Below are 6,936 nucleotides of genomic sequence, written 5' to 3' on the forward strand. Positions count from 1 at the left end.
TCTTGAATCTTCTTGCGATAAACCTTTGATTTTATGAAACCCCAAGCAAAAAAATCAAAAGGAGTTAAATCCGGCGAATGCGCCGCCCAAGGTCTAGGTCCTCAATGCTCGATCTACCGATTCGGAAAGCGCCTGTTGAGGTATTCCTGGACAGTTCGAGCGTAATGACATGGTGCTCCATCCTGTTGAAACACTACACTTGAAATAACACCATCATCAAGAAGTTGGGTTCAAGGAACTGCTGAAGCATATCAAGGTACACAGTTTCCGTGACTGTTGCTTCTGCAAAAAAGTAAGGTCGGTAAATTTTTGACTTCGTCATCCCAAACCACACATTTACGTTAGGGGAGTCTTTGCCATTCTGTGAACTGGGATGGTTTTTGGGAAGTCCAGATACGACAATTGTGGCGATTGATTTTACCACAAGTGTGAAAAGTCGCCTCATCACCGAACAAGATGTGGTCCTTTAAGCTGTTATTTTGGATTTGATCGACAAGTTCTGCGCACACACACACTGCTGATCGACGTGAAAAATCTTCTTCAAGCAGGTCATGCAACAGTTGGATGTGATAGGGCTTTTTCATTAGTATCGAACGCAAAATTCTGTGAACTGATATCTTGGGTATGTTCAGTTTTCGAGATCCCTCCCTAACTGATAATTTTGGGTACTCTTCGAACATTTCTCGAATTGATTCAATGCTTTCACGTGCTGTCCTTGGGCGTCCACATCTTTCCTCGTCACGCACAGACCCAGTTCTTTTAAACTTAGTCACCAGTGCAGGAATCGAATTGTCTGTAGGACCGAGACTATGAAATCTCCTTGAAAATCTTTCTCTAATTTCACAAAACTCCATTCCTTTGATAGGAGATGTTACGACAAAAATTCGCTCTTGAACATTCATCATGAATTATGGGTCTGAAAAGAAAACATTAATAAGAATTATAATAACATCTCTAACACATTACAAATACTTATGTTTTATGTAAAAAAGAATAAATATAGTTGTCGTAATGAAATTTATTTGAAAATCACACTGTTTCACCAAAATGTGCAATGACTTTTGGGACACCCTGTATAATTATTAAATCATACCTCACGGAAAGATATACAATTTATTTAATTACGAAGCGTTGAGAGCTAGGAAATCAATTTGGTAATCGCATGCCTATAAAATATCAAAAGATTCAACTGTAGTGCTGCTGCCAATGCCAACACTAGACTATAATATTTCTAAGTGAAACTGAAAGGAGAACAAACCAAGTTATATCTGATACTCTCTGGAGTGCCAGGAATATCTGGGGGACAGTATTGTATACCCTGTACACTGCTGACCTCCCAGTTAACGATAACACCTTAGTAGCAATGTTTGCTGATGACACAGAACTTGTAGCCAATGAAGGTCCAATAATCGCAACACAAAGGTTACAAGTACAGCATAATCAGACACAAGCTTGGCAAAAAAAAAAAAAAAAAATGGCCCACAAAAACGAATGAGACAAAATCTTCTCTCGTTTCATTCACAATGAGACAGGAGACATGGCCACGCCACACCGCAAGCAGACGATGCTAAGTACCTTGGCATCCCTCTAGATGGATGCTTAAATTGAAGAAAACACATTGGACAAAGAGGAAACAACTTGGGCTAAAGGCTAGCAAGTTGTATCGGCTAATTGGAAGAGACTCCAAGTTATCATTGGCAAACAAGCTACTTATATACAAAGTCACTGAAACCCGTGTGGATTTATGGCATCCAGTTTTGGGGTACCGCCATAGAAATACAACAACGCTTTCAATCAAAGATGTTGAGAACCATTACCAACTCGCCTTGGTATGTCACCAATAAAATGATTCATAGAGATCTGAACATGCCAACGGTAAAAGGAGAAATACACAATTACAGCAAGAAATACCAGCAAAGACTAGAAGTGCATCTAATTACCTGGCAATGAACTTGCTGGACAACAGTGAAGTTCCCAGAAGACTAAAACGCCAACGTCCGCTGGACTCAGTGTACTGTTTAAAGTATTAATTAACTTAATCTATCGGTGCGAATGCCGTTATCAGTGCTTAAGTAAACACAATAGAAGTGTGGCCACTGCACATCTCCTTCATTCAAGACAATCCTACTGACATTTGGTCATACATCAGATTTACTTAATGTTTGTTATCCGGAACAGATTGTAAATGTGCATTATAGTAAAAAAAATAAAATAAAAATGAAAAAATAATAATAGGAGGGTAGGTTGAGCTGTTGTTAAGTATTACAAGAAGGGACGTTCAAAAAAATTAAACAATACTGTTACATAATTTGATGTTGTTATAGGAGGGTTTTTAGGGGTATCAGCGACTAAGGCCCTATTGCTCCGTGTATACTGTCTTTAAACTGCATGTGTTCTGTGGTCGATTTTCTGTTTGCTGGACGAACAACCTGAGTTTCCAGGAGTAAAAAATCATGCTACCTCCACCTGAGACCACCTAACTCAGCCACGTTGTGAAAAAGGCTCATAAAAATTCCTCACTTCATCGACGGGACTCAAGTTCAGGTCTTTTCCACCCGGTATCAGGAGGAAGACGGCAAATTTACCAACTGTGCTACCCACAAGGGCATATAATTTGTGAATAGCGCCAAAAGAAAGATAAAATAACATAAAGCAAAACCAGAATTTAAACAGATCGATTTTACGCATGTTTTCTTCAGTTGATTCTTTAAGCATTTATTATTAATTTTACTCATTTAAAATTTAAATTTTTAAATTAATTTAAATTAAAAGATTTAAATATGTAAATTTGTTGTTCCTTGATCTCTGGTACCTATTTTCTGGACGAATAAACACGAATTTCAGTGGAGAAAAAACCTTGCTAAACCGACTAACTTGGCCGCTTATGAAAAAACCCATAAAAGTTCCTTGCGTCATTAACGGAATCTGAGCGCAGAACGTTTCCACATGGTGTGGAACGACAGTGATTATAACCTCTGTTTATGCAACTTATAAAGCGGTTTGATTGTCGATTCCATATGAGTATTTTGTTGTTGCATACTACCGCAATCTATTTGAACCTTCCAAAAATTGACTGGAGCCAATGTTGTGAAAAGATGGAAGAACGAGAGTGATAAATAATCAAGACACAATCCGGTGAGTCAAAATCACATCCAGTGAGGGACTGGACAGCTTTGAAGAGGCTGATTAAGTCATTCCAACAGTCGTCACTGTAAACAGTGGGTTTGCAACTCAAGGGAGTGACCACAAGCGAGTCCACTATCCACAGGGATTTATGCAGCTTTAATTTCTAGGGCGAAAAAGCAATCAACTCGCAAGATCGACATAGTGCAGCAAATTATGAATATCATTTGGAATGGTAATATTCATCATTCTTGGAGTTTGTCAAGAGAACCAATGGAGCGATTCGTCATGCTACACACCGTTAAAAAAAAAGTCAAAAGTATGGATTTGGACAAACTCCGAAGAAGGTTATTTATCGAAGTGCAGCATCCCAATAATTAAGTTCCGAAGAGGAGGTATACTGCTTAGTTGGAATGGAAATATCAGTTGTAATGCCTAGATCCTCCCCAGACATGTTCTATGTTGATTGTTATTTTAGCATAAAATTGATCAAAGCATCAGTTATAGGCTACACTGATATATTTGTAACAATTGTTGTTTACAAATTTATATCCTTCCCTTGACCTTGGTTTCAGGAAACTGTTTTAGAGTTTACTTCTTCCTTGGGATGATCTAGAATACTGTATTAGGCCACAATTTACGTGCTCTCTCTTCGATTGTTCAAATGATGACTGAATTGAAGAAGTGGGGCAAAAAACAGTTGCCATTCATCATAAATATAACTACTTTCAGAAAGAATACAGATATCATTCTTTTCAGTTTCCTGAATAAATAATATTTTCTTGAAGGTGTTTAAATTAGCTTTGAAGTAGTGTGGTGTTGAACATTTCTGAAATTTCGGTCAATAAACGCAGTAACGCACCTAGAGGTGTGGGGGAGTTGATATGTTCCACAGTGGTGGGTTTTACAAGCGTTGGGAAGTGACAGTACAATTATATAACATAAAACAACATTCTTGAAGGGTTTAAATCCCTTAAAACCCCTCACGCTTGTGGGTGCGCTTATGAATAAAGGTACAGTACTCTAGAAAAGTCCCTCTACGATCGTTGTCCTACACCGTTTTTACGCATCAGATTAGAACAGCCATTGCCTCAAATAAAAGTCCCATCTCAATGGAAATAACTTTTACTATCTTTTTCAAGCCGAGGTCTTTACTAGAAACTCTGCACACCAACCACAGTACAGTATACCTAAAATTTATAGGTACGCTATACCAATGCCTCGTTACTTATTGGTTATAAAATTTTTATAAAGAAGATTTTTAAAATTTTCAAAACAATTTTTTTTAATGAATAAGGGATTTTTTGATCGCTAAAGAAAGTCTGGGCGCTACTGGTATAGAGAAGTGTAGTAGCATAGCGAAAAAAATCGATAACATTATACTAAAAAAACTTTTTCTTGCATGTTTATTAATGTCATGGAAGAAAACCCATAAATGAAATCTAATCTCTTCCATCATCACTAAACATTGTTTAGAATGTGTTTAATAATCCCACAAGAATCTAGACACAAACAACTATAAGATTACTGTCATTGAACTACAGTTCAATAGCTTCTTGAGAAACTCGAAATTACGTCATTTTTCAGGGAGGGCAATAAGTTATCACTTATGGAATGCAATTTTCCAGAACGATACGAATACGCTGATCAATAAAAATCATAAAAAAAAAAAAAAAAACTGCTCTCGCTGTGCCGACCTCTAATATTTGAGTTATTTTCCCTTCTCTTATTCAAAAATGCCCAGAAAAACAAGCATTGAAATTTTTCCTAGCACCTCGGTTCACATGATATTTCTGATTCAGTTGATTTTGTCTTCTTGATTGCGAAGTTCTGGAGTCCGGAGTTTTCTAAACCTTGCTCATGGTCAGTGTCCAAGAATTTCTGGACTATTCTACTCTCAGACGCGGCCACAGGGTTTTTGGCGCCCCTAGGCTAGGGTTACCAGACGTCCTCGTTTCCGAGGGAATCTCCTAGTTTTTAGGGCGTCCTCAGACGTCCTCGCGGATTTTACACTTGCGTCCTAGTTTTTTGTAATTTAAAAAATTATTTCATCATAAAATGAACTTTTATTAAATATTCTGTGCGTTGCACCTTCGGTCAATACAACAGAATAAATAAAAACAATGCGCTGATTGCATTAAGTGGACTGTATTATCCCAAAATTATAGAAGTGGACTGTACCATCATCATTTATCTAATTGAAAATCGATGGTAGTAGATTATTTGACCAATTTATGAATTTTAAGGAATTTGTTTCTGAGAAAAAGAAAGGTGATAATTGGGAAATTTAGCCCATAGAAAGTGGCCTAAATATTTTAATCAATGCAAGAGCTCCGAGGTATGTTCCAGCGTTTAAAAATTGTTCAATATATAATTTCTATTTTTGCCCATAATGAGAACGTAGAGCGCGTATTTTCATTAATTAGCAAACAGTGAGCAACATTAGAAATAAAATGGAAACAAATACACTACTGTGAATAGTATTCAGTTGGTTACTTATAATTTGAAAATGGATTGCAAAACATTTCATAATTAATTCTTACTGAAAATGATTGGCAGTAATGATAAATGTATTGTAATTTTTTAGTAATAAATATAATTTTTAAAATGTCCTCGTTTTTTCCTAGCTTTTGAATTCCAAATCTGGTCACCGTACCCTAATCAGAAATGTATTTGATGCCCTTGAGATACTTTTATTAAATATTATTATTGCTGTTTGTATACACAACTTGAATTGAATATACAAATTGAAGTCAAAATCTAGGTTGCCATATATCTCCAAAAATACACTTTCTTCATTCCAGTTTAGACTTTGAACACAGTGAACGTTTTTGGCAAGACATTGCTGTCATGAAGAAACGTTACCGTGAGGTTCCTGATTACTACAAAAGAAAACAAAAACGTAGTATATTTTTATTTTGTTTATCTGTAATAGTTGTTGAAATTTCATTAAAAATTCCAGTGGTGTAAGCTGCGCTCGTCTCTAAATCTGTGGGTGACAGGCAATATCCGACTTCGAATTTCGATTCAACTCATCAGCCCACGAGATGTACCACATTTCGACAACTAAAAAAGTCAAAAACTTCAAATTTGTTGACCAGCGTTATACGCAAGGCCGAATTTACATATAAGCTGAACAAGCCACAGCTTAAGGCCTCACATTACAAAGGGCCTAGCTCCATCTTAAAAAAATCTTTTTTTTTCTTTTTTTTTTTAATACATGTATTATCACAGGTGAATTGCAAGAGAGACTGCCATTTTTTAAAAATTCATTACAACTATAAAAATATTCCCGTACAGATGTATCCAAAATAAAAAAAAAGAAATATCCCATTTTAAGGTTATTTTGGTACTCAAGAGTACAGAAATAAATTATTTATGCAGACTTGATCGTCTCTTAATCTTCCAGCAACTGCTTTATTCTCGGAAAGAATCATATGGTGCGAGGTCTAGTACGTGACTCTAGCATATTATTTTATGTTGAATAATGGACTTAAAATGACAAATATTAAAATATTTTAATGCTGTCTAAAATTAATGGAAAACAAGAGCGATTGCAGCACTTTTTTTTTTTTTTCGGGGGCGCGGGTATAATAGCATAAGAGAAATTCAATCTTAGAAAGGAGTTAACATCATATGAAAATTGTTCAATTTTCTGATAATGCAAAAACATTCTTTTATAATTTTCAGGGGAATCACTCTATTTAATCCCTCCTGAATCCACCTTTTAAGGAGAAAGTCGCCTTCCTTTTCTTACATCTGTCAGCGTCACACTGGGTTTTTACACCCTGGATAAAAGACTGGCACTCTAAA

Source organism: Mastigoproctus giganteus, chromosome 5, assembly GCF_048544385.1.
Source record: "Mastigoproctus giganteus isolate SK-2022 chromosome 5, ASM4854438v1, whole genome shotgun sequence".
Classification (NCBI taxonomy): Eukaryota; Metazoa; Arthropoda; class Arachnida; order Uropygi; family Thelyphonidae; genus Mastigoproctus; species Mastigoproctus giganteus.